Below are 10,371 nucleotides of genomic sequence, written 5' to 3'. Positions count from 1 at the left end.
CAGAGCAAGACTCTGTCTCAAGGGGAAAAAAATGTAATCACTGAGAAAAATAGTGCCCCATCTCCAAGTTTTTGTGGGAGAGTAGAAGCCTACATTTCTATTGGTTTGTTTTCTCTCTTTCTCTAATAATAGAGACAGGATCTTGCTCTGACACCTAGGCTGGAGTGCAGTGGCATGATCATAGCTCACTGCAGCCTCAAACTGCTAGGCTCAAGTGATCCTCCTACCTCAGTCTCCGCAGCAGCTGGGGCTACAAGTGTGTGTCACCATGCCCTGCTAATTTTTTCTTTCGTTTTTGATAAAGATGGAGCCTCACTATGTTGCGCAGGTAGATCTCGAACTCCTGGCCTCAAGTAATCCTCCTGCCTTAGCCTCCCAAAGTGCTGGCATTTCAGGTGTGAACCACCATGCCCTCCTGGCTTATTCACTTTAAATCAATTTTTAGAAGTTTTAAAACATATTACAAACGCTATTCCTTTGTCATATATTTTACAAACATTATTTTCTGTCTTTTCTACTTCTATTTATATTGTTTTTTTCCTATACAAACCTTTTTGTTTTTTAACTAAGCAAGCTTGTTAATCTTTCCAGACTTTGTATTTTGTTTGTTTGTTTGTTTGTTTTTCTTTCCTGAGACAAGTCAGTCTCTGGGTTGGGATTTTGTACTCTACGGCCACAGACAGCAGGAACGCCCAAAGCATTGGCTCCAACAACTGTGACCCGGGACGTTCACTGCCATGGTCTGTGGCTGTTGGGTATCCTTTTTTTTTTTTTTTTTTGATACTAAATCTTGCTCTATCCCTCAGGCTGGAGTGCAGTGGTGCAATCTCAGCTCATTGCAACCTCCACCTCCCAGGTTCAAAGGATTCTCCTGGCTTCAGTATCTAGAGTAGCTGGGACTACAGGCATGCACCATGATGCCCAGCTAATTTTTGTATTTTTAGTAGAGATGGGATTTTGCCATCTTGGCCAGGCTGGTCTCGAACTCCAACCTCAAGTGATCCACCTGCCTTGGCCTCCCAAAGTGCTGGGATTACAGGCATAAGTCACCATGCCCACTCGACTCGTCAGTATTCTTGTAGGAAACATGCTGAGTCCCTATGGGTCACAGAAGTAAATTCAGAGATTGAATAAAATGGCCTCCATGTTCCTTTGAGGTTCTCAGATTTAAAGTCATTTCTTCCAGCTAAGCCCCAGCCTAGACAGGAATATTAGTCTGGGTTTATATTAAATAAATGATATGATTATCCAAGCCTCTGTTTCTTTGAATCAATTAAGGTATGCTTTTTTCCACCTTGAACTATCTGCATTTCAAAGAAATTCATTGTCAAGTTACTGAAGCTGTAATAACATTTAAAGAAAATTTCTGGACCATGCCTGATGTGATTCAGAAAAAATTCAGGGAATATCCAAAAATACAAAGGAATGAACAATAATAAAACTTGGCAGACCACTCAATGAAATGTCATTTATTATCTTGCAATTTACCTGAAACCCAACGAATGGCACAGGCCCTTCCTAATATTTCATTCCTCTGCTTTCCACAGTAGATCCTTAAGATTTTCCAACCTTGCTTGTAAAAAATAATCTTTTATTCCCCTTCACTGCCCATTTCTAATTCTACTTTCTCTTCTTAGCTTTCCTGGACCATCACTGTCTTCTCTAGGCCTCAGGTGTACCAATTCCTTTTGTTTTCAGTATGGACTTCCTAACAATTAGGATGTGGAGGTCAAGGGAGAATGGAACAGGTTGCCTCGGGAAGCATTGAGCCTCCTCCCAGATTGAAAGTGTAAAAAAGAGGCTGGATCGACCAGGCACGGTGGCTCATGCCTATAATCCAAGCACTCTGGGAGGCCGAGGCAGGCGGATCATCTGAGATCTGGAGTTCGAGACCAGCCTGGCCAACATGGTGAAACCTCGTCTCTACTGAAAAATACAAAAATTAGCCAGGCGTGATGGCAGGCTAGCCTTAATCCCAGCTACTTGGAAGACAGAGGCAGGAGAATCGTTTGAACCTGGGGGGCAGAGGTTGCAGTGAGCCGAAATAAAGTCATTGCACTCAAACCTGGGGGACAAGAGCAAGACTTCTCTCCAACAACAACAAAAAAAGCTGGATCCCATGCAGGAGATGGTGGGGCAGGAATTCTAATTATTACTGGAGTTTGGATTATATGATCTGGAATATTCTTTTTGAAACAAAGACATTGTCTCCAGTATGCCTTAGCGCAGGCACACACAGACTCAAAGACTCAAAAACTACTCTGTAGAAGAGAGAATGTCTAGGTTAGAAACATTTCAGCTTAATGATATGGATCAGGACACCTTCAGTCTCTAGTTTAATTCAGTGTCAGCTAAATGTGCTTGCTACATTTGAAAGGCTTAATGATTAAAAAAAAAAGAGGCTGGAAGGAAATATGTGACTTTATATGCATAGAAGAAATCTGGAAGGGCATACATCAAAATGTTTCAACGTTTCATCTCTGAGATTGGCTGCTATGACTGTCATCTGGGATGTCAGATCCAGATGGATGATTTCAATGTTTAATTTTTGTTATTCACTATGTTTCAGATTTTCTGCATGAAAACAAGAATTATGTTTACAAACTAGTACCCACCCACCCCATCTCTATCTCTATCTTTTTTTTTTCTCTTTTGACAGGCTGGAATACCAGTGGCATCAGGACTGACTGGTAGAGGGCAGATCAGAGAGCTGTAAGCAGTGTATATCTAGCAGAAAAAGATGCTGAGGAACAGAGAGCACTACAGACATTATGCTGACACCCAGGGCTACACCCACAAGGAGTTGTCTGGGGACATCAGGTATGGCAGAATGACCCGAGGGGAAGCCAGGCATGGTGGCTTACACCTGTAATCCCAGCGGTTTGGGAGGCTGACACTGAAGGATTACTTGAGCCCAGGAGTTCAAGACCAGCCTGGGCAATATGGTGAGACCCCAACTCTACAAAAAAATTTTGAAAAATTTAGCTAGGCATGTTGGCACACACCTGTAGTCCCAACTACTCGGGAGGCTGAGATAGGAGGATTGCTTGAGTTTTGGAAAGTGAGGCTGCAGTGAGCCATGTTTCCACCACTATACTCCAGCCTGGGGAACAGAGAGACTCTGTCTCAAGAAAAGAAAGAAGGAAAGAAAGAAAAAAGAAAGACCCAAGGCCCATGGAGTTCATGTCAGAGAGGGAGCAGACTGGCTGTCTGTCATACAACTTGGTTTTAACTCAATGAAAGGAAGAGCTCTCTCACCCTCAGAGCTTGCAGAAAACCAAATGGAGATCCCTGTGAAAAGTGATCTCCTAAGGGAGCCAGGATGTGATGATCCACTGGGGTACACAGGAAGCAAATAGGTATTTTGTCCTTTACACACTTGAGATGTCCCAAGGGAAGAGCAAGGGTTCCATAGTGTGGAGAGTTGACAAAAAACAGCTGCACTCCTTGGCTGGCTTTCAGAGTTATTGTGATGTGTGGTCGACTAAGTGGACCCAGTGAGGATATTGTCTTGATTTAACTAAAGTAGTTCCAACAAAATGGCTAAATGTCTAAAAACTGATGACTGCAAAACATCTAAGCACAAGAGAACAGCAAGGAAAAGGCAGAGCTGGCACTTCTTCAACACTGAGAATTAGCTCTTTGTCAGCCACACACTCTTTGTCAGCAGATAAATTCAAATCTGCTTAGAAGTTGGCTGAACACAGTTGAAGTGAACAGGAAGACTATTTGAACTATGAATTTACATCTGCTATCACTAACAATAAATCAAGCTGGAAGGGCATACTATGTCTTGAGATATTAGCCCATCATACTGTGAGGCCATCATGATTAAGCATTTAGAACATTATTAATAATAGTATAATTATAATGAGGGCAAAGGGGGTGGATAATGTTAACAAAATAAACTTTGAGATCATTTCATAAGTATTATATCTTTCATCTTTATCTCATCATTTCAATTCTGGGTTTTGTTTTTTGTCTTTGTTGTTGTTGTTACTGTTTTGAGACAGGGTCTCACTCTGTCACCCAGGCTGGAGTGTAGTGGCATGATCTTGGCTCACTAGAGCCTCCGCCTCCCGGGTTCAGGTGATTCTCCCACCTCAGCCTCCTGGGTAGTTGGGACAACAGGCACATGCCACCACGCCTGGCTAATTTTTGTGTTTTTTGATAGAGGCGGGATTTCACCGTGATGGCCAGGCTGAAATTCTGGTTTTTTGTTTTGTTTTGCTTTTTTTCTTTTTTGAGATAGAGTTTCGCTCTTGTTGCCCGGGCTGGAGTGCAATGGTGTAATCTCAGTTCACTGCAACCTCAGCTTCCCGGGTTCAAGCAATTCTCCCACCTCAGCCTCCTGAGTAGCTGGGATTACAGGCATGCACCACCTTGCCAGGCTACTTTTGTATTTTTAGTAGAGACGGGGTATCTCCATGTTGGTCAGGCTGGTCTCAAACTCCTGACCTCAGGTGATCCACCCACCTCGGACTCCCAAAGTGTTGGGATTACAGGCATGAGCCACCTTGCCTGGCAAAATTCTGTTTTTGTAAATGTTTTGATATTACTTGTATAGAAACTCTAGACATATATAGAAGAAGTATTCCAGGATATTAGCATGTAATAGATTACTGACAGGTGTGCCCAGTGCCACATAGGAAAGGACAGTGGATTGCACCAGTGATTAGACATGGGATCTCACACGCACCAATTGATAGGAGAAAAATACACAGTTTAGAAATAGGAGGCTTGGAGATAATGAGTTCCTGTCATGGGAGCTGTTCAAACATAAGCTATGATACGTGGTCATTTGATGTCATGGTAGAGGGGATTGTAGGACTCTTTGGAGACTTGGACTGGAGGACTTTTAAAGACTTTCCACCCTGAATTCTACATTTCTATGTCTCTTCTGTATTCTCAATGTTCTTCGGTCAACTTATTTCATGAAATTTATCTCATTCTGCCTTTCATTGTGTTGGATTTATATGTTTATTTGCCTCTTATGGTAGGTTAAGTGTTTTGAGAGAAAAGGTTATTTTGTGTGTTTCTTTGTAACCCCAAGTTACCTGAAACCATGCTTTGCACATTGGAGGCATTCAATAAATGGTTGTTAATGTAAATAGTAAAGCATCATTATTTTTAGTAAAGCAAATAGTATTGTCTGACTTCTTGGAGAATAAAATGATATATGAAAGACCGATGAAAGCAGTGGAGGAAGTTGTTCACAGATTACCTTTTAAGATTGTTTTTGGTATTGAATGCAGATCATTTTCAGTATTGAATGTACCATCACTTATTAAAATGCTGTTTTTGTGCAAAGATGGTGGGACTGCTCCATCTTAAGTAAGATGTGGCATCACACGAAGTTTTACTCTCCCAACAAGAATAAATCCACATGTATTTGCTGAGGAGTTCTCCTGTGTCAAGAGCTGTGTTGTGCACTTTGAGGATTATATAATAACCATCAATATGGCTTCTGTCTCAAAACGCCCAGGATTTATTTCAGAAGACGACAGAGAAGAGGCACACATGAAGCCAAGAATGCTGAGAGAAGATGACAGAGAAGAGGCACACACGAAGCCAAGAATGCTGAGATACTAGGTATTACAACATCATACACTGATTCCAACTGAATGCTCTAGAAACCAAGGGACAAGGGGATCCCTGCGGATCAGAACAATCGAGGAAGAATGACTTTAGTATGGCAGGACTGTCAAGACAGCATCCCATGTGTGGGACCAGCCCTTTCTTTGTGATCTATTCCAGACATTTGTTAGGATGCTGGGTAGAATGTGAGCCACAAGTTAGAGAGCGTCTTTGTTGTCAGAATCATCAACGATAGCCTTTTGTTTGCTGCCACAGTTAAGCCCCTAACCCAATGTTTGTATCTATAAATGTGGCAAATTGTGGTTGGGATGATGTTGAAAATTCCTTCCAGCTATTAAAAAAATCTGCAATTATATAAGAAAAGATAATTTCCTGAGAGAGGGACAGATCCAGAGAACTTGGCTTGCCAGATAGGTCTGTCAAGGTATGTCCTTCCTTGCCTGAGGAAGGAAACCAAGCCTGAGAGCTACGTGGAAAAGAACACAGCCAGGCTGTCTTCAGGACAACTTGAGCTGTGTGTGACCCTCGTGAGCCCCCTCTGTCCTGGCTGTGCTGTTGGTGTCTCCAGGATGGGTGGCCCTGCTGAGGCTGTCCTTGCTAACTTGGGTTTGGTAGCTGGCTCTGCAGTAGCGGCAGAGCTGCAGCCACAACGAAAATTGATTTTGTTCCATCCTTCAGTCAAATCCATCTCTGCTGCTAAACATAAGAGCTCAGCTCTTATGGCAGAGACTCTAAAATGACAGTTTCTGAAGGGAGGCTTTGCCATTAATGGATTCAAAGAGCAAGCTATTGTGAGCACAGCAGAACTAGAACAAGTAGACCTCAGGCAAGCGAAATCATTTTTCTATTTGTTATTATCAGGGATGAGAATGGCTACACAGAAAAACAACTCTCAGAGCCACTTGTGTTTTGTTTCTTGTTCTTGTATTTAACAAGTACTAATTGGGCAGTACTTGTTCGTTTATGTAACTGTTCATCGGCTCATTAATTCAACAAACTTGTTGCTGCTCCAACACATCAGGCACTGTGCTATATGTTTGCAGTGTAGAGACCAATAACATCCTGTCCTGCCCTCTTGGAGACACCAGTTTATGGGAAAGGCAGGAGAGCACAATGCACTGTGACAAGTGGATGTCAAGGGAATACAGGGAATGGGTGGTGGCAGCTCAAGGTTTGTAATCAGGGAAGAATTCCAGGCTGAAGCCTGTGTTAAACCTGGAAAGTTTGAAGGTGAAATAGAATAAGAGAATTGAGGCAAAAGGACCAGCTTAGACAGACACAGAGACAAATACGGTGAGTTCTCATATGAAATTCATTCATTCAACAAACTTGTATTGAGCATCTATTATGTGCCAGACACTGTTCAAGGTACTGGGGATACATCACTGAATCCAACAAAGATTCCTGCCTTCATGGAGCTGATATTCTAGCAGGGCAGACAAATAGGAAATAATAAACATAATAAGTGAAGAATGCAGCATGCTAGAAGGTGCGAAGTGTCTGAAGAAAGAGAAGAAAGAAAAAATAGACCACGGTGTGGGGTGGGGAATGCCCAGGATAGGTTCAGGCCTCTAAAGGGCAGGATGCAAGGGTCAGGGAGACCGCTCAGCGTTGCTGCTATCCTTAACCTTCCAAGTCTTCCTCCCCAGTCCTTCCTCCAACTTGTGCTTGAGCCATCTTGCTGAAATGGATTATGTCCCTCCTCTGATTCGAATCATTCCGTGGTTGTCCTCTGGTTTCAGGCTCAGGTCTAATCCCCTGAGCGTGGCTCGTGTGGTCTAACCTCTACCCACCTCAAGCTTCTCCTCTGGGGTTGTGTAGCAGGATGAGCCACAGACAAAACTCCTCAGACACCGAGTTAAAGAAGGAAGGGATTTATTTGGCCAGGGGCATTGGCAAGACTCCTGCCTCAAGAACTGAGCTCCCCGAGTGAGCAATTCCTTTCCCTTTTAAGGGCTCACAACTCTAAGGGGGTGCGCAGAAGAGGGTGGTGATCGATTGAGCAAGCAGAGAGTACGTGACTGGGGGCTGCATGCTCCAGTAATTAGATCGGAACAAAACAGGATAGGGATTTTCACAGTGCTTTTCTATACAATGTCTGTAATCTATAGATAACCGATTAAGTCAGGGGTCGATCTTTAACTACCAGGCCCAGGGTGTGGTGCCGGGCTATCTGCTTGTGGATTTCATTTCTGCCTTTTAGTTTTTACTTTTTCTTTCTTTGGAGGCAGAAATTGGGCATAAGACAATATGAGGGTTGGTCTCCTCCCCTAGTTGGAGACATCTGTTGACTTCCTCCCCACCATCTCTCTCTTTTCTTTTCCTTCCTTCCTTCCTTCCTTTCATTCGTTCGTTCTTTCTTTCTTTCTCACTCTTGTTGCCCAGGTTGGAGTGCAATGGTGCGATCTCAGCTCACTGCAACCTCCACCTCCTGGGTTCAAGTGATTCTCCTGCCTCAGCCTCCCGAGTAGCTGGGATTATAGGCATTAGCCACCATGCCCAGCTAATTTTTGTATTTTTAGTCGAGATGGGGTTTCATCCTGTTGGTCAGGCTGGTCTGGAACTCCTGACCTCAGGTGATCCACCTGCCTTGGTCTCCTTAAGTGCTAGGATTATAGGCATGGGCCACCGCGCCCGGCCACCGCCATCTATTTCTCCCCCCATGCTTCCCTTTGGGATCTAGTGGTTCCAGGGAAGTTGGAGGCACCCCCAGCACCAAGCAGAGGCCAATCCACAGCCTCCACACCTGGCCAGGGTAACTAGTTGAAGGGGACTTCAGATCTAAAGTGATCTAGTTTGGCTTGTTCCAGGAATGCTGGGGACGCAGGGCGTTTCTCCTGTTGTAGACAATGTGGTATGCAGAAGTGAGACCTGGAGCTGGGGCAGACACTTCAGCTCTCGTGGGGAGAATCAGCTTGCAGGTAAATTGGAAGACGGAGGAGAGAAGCAAGAGACTGGGGAAGCAGAGCCCCAGACCCGTGACACATGCGTGTTCCAGGACACAGGGCTCTCAGAGCAGCCTCTGCGTCCCACAGCAGTGGCTGCAAAGCCAAACCCTCACGTCCCACCCCAGCCCTCCTGAGTCAGAAGCATTGGGTGGGGTCCAGCCAGCTGCATTTTCACAAGCTTCGCCTGCTCCTTGAAGTTTGATAACCACAGGTCTAGAGCAGTTGTCTTAGCTAATAAATTCACTTTATAGTTTAAGCCCATTTGAGTCAGTTTTTCCATACTTGTGTCACTTGCCCTTTGAACCAGAGGACTCAGGTGCTGTAAAGAAAAATGGGACTTCACTTGTGTTCCTCATGTCCTTGTAAACCTGCTCAGTGCAGGCTGTCCTCTTGCCATTGGGTGAAAATTTGGGCAGGCTGCATCACTTTTCCACCCTGTCTTTTTCTTTCTTTCTTTTTTTTAAAAAATTATTTATTGTGGTGAAATACATGTAACATAAAATCTATCACCTTTAAGTGTATAGTTCCTTTGCACTAAATATATTCATATTCTCATGAAACCATCACCATCATCCATAAGCAGAAAATTTTCACCCCTAATTGAAATCCTGTTCCCATTAAACACTATTTCCTTCTCTCCCCACCCCTGGAAACCACCATTCTATTTTCTGTCTCTGTGAATTTGACTATTTCAGGTACCTCATGTAAGTACCTACAATAGGTACTTATAGGAAACATACGACATTCCATACAACATTCCAGGTACCTCATATAAGTACCTAGAATCGGTACCTAGCAGCATAATCTGTTCAAGGTTCATCCATGGTGCAGTATGTGGTAGAATTACCTTTCTTTTTAAGGCTGAGTAACATTCCACTGTGTGTGCATTCCACATTTTGTTTATGCATGCAGGTGTCAGTGATCACTTGGTTGCTTCCACGTTTTGACTATTGTGAAAAATGCTGCCATGAACGTGGATATTCAAGTATCTGTTCGAGTCCCTGCTTTCCCTTCAGGGAAATTCTTATCACAGATTCACTTCCCCAATCTGCTCTCACTCTCTTCTCTCTCCCCTTGGAGTGAGAGGTGTCCTGAAATTGGTTCTGGATACTTGGAATACTTTCTCTTGCATCTGGAAGCCTCAGTTCGAACAAGCAACTCAGTATCCTGTAAAGCCCATGAACTGTAGCTAATCACCTGTTATCGCTCTGAAAGTCTGAGTCATAGCCTTACCCTCAAAGAGGAAAGAAACTCACATGTGTTTTAGAGGCTGCCAAGCACTCTGGAAAGGGCTTTACATGTTTTTATCTCATTATACTGTGTAACGACCTTGTCAAATATGGATTCTTATCTTCTTTTACAGAAGAGGAAACAGCTTCAAGAAGGCAAGTAGTGTGTCTGAGTTCCCACAGCCAGAAAATAGAATCAAAACACAGGTCTGGGTCGGGCACGGTGGCTCATGCCTATAATCCCAGCACTTTGGGAGGCCAAGGCGGGTGGGTCTCCTGAGGTCAGGAGTTCAAGACTAGCCTGGCCAATATGGTGAAAATACGTCTCTACGAAAAATACAAAAATTAGCTAGGTGTGGGGGTGCATGCCTGTAATCCCAGCTACTCAGGAGGCTGAGGCAGGAGATTCACTTGAACCCAGGAGGTGGGGGTTGCAGTGAGCCGAGATCATGCCATTGCCTCCAGCCTGGGTGACAAGAGTGAAACTCCGTCTCAAAAACAAAACAAACAACAATGAAAAAACCACAGGTACTGTTGGCCTGCTAAGCATTTCCATGATTTCTTCATTCTACTCTATATTCTTTTGTTGTTGTTAT

This window comes from Trachypithecus francoisi, unplaced genomic scaffold (assembly GCF_009764315.1).
Source record: "Trachypithecus francoisi isolate TF-2019V2 unplaced genomic scaffold, Tfra_2.0 Lachesis_group7, whole genome shotgun sequence".
NCBI classification, from domain to species: Eukaryota; Metazoa; Chordata; class Mammalia; order Primates; family Cercopithecidae; genus Trachypithecus; species Trachypithecus francoisi.
This window is presented reverse-complemented; position numbering follows the sequence as displayed.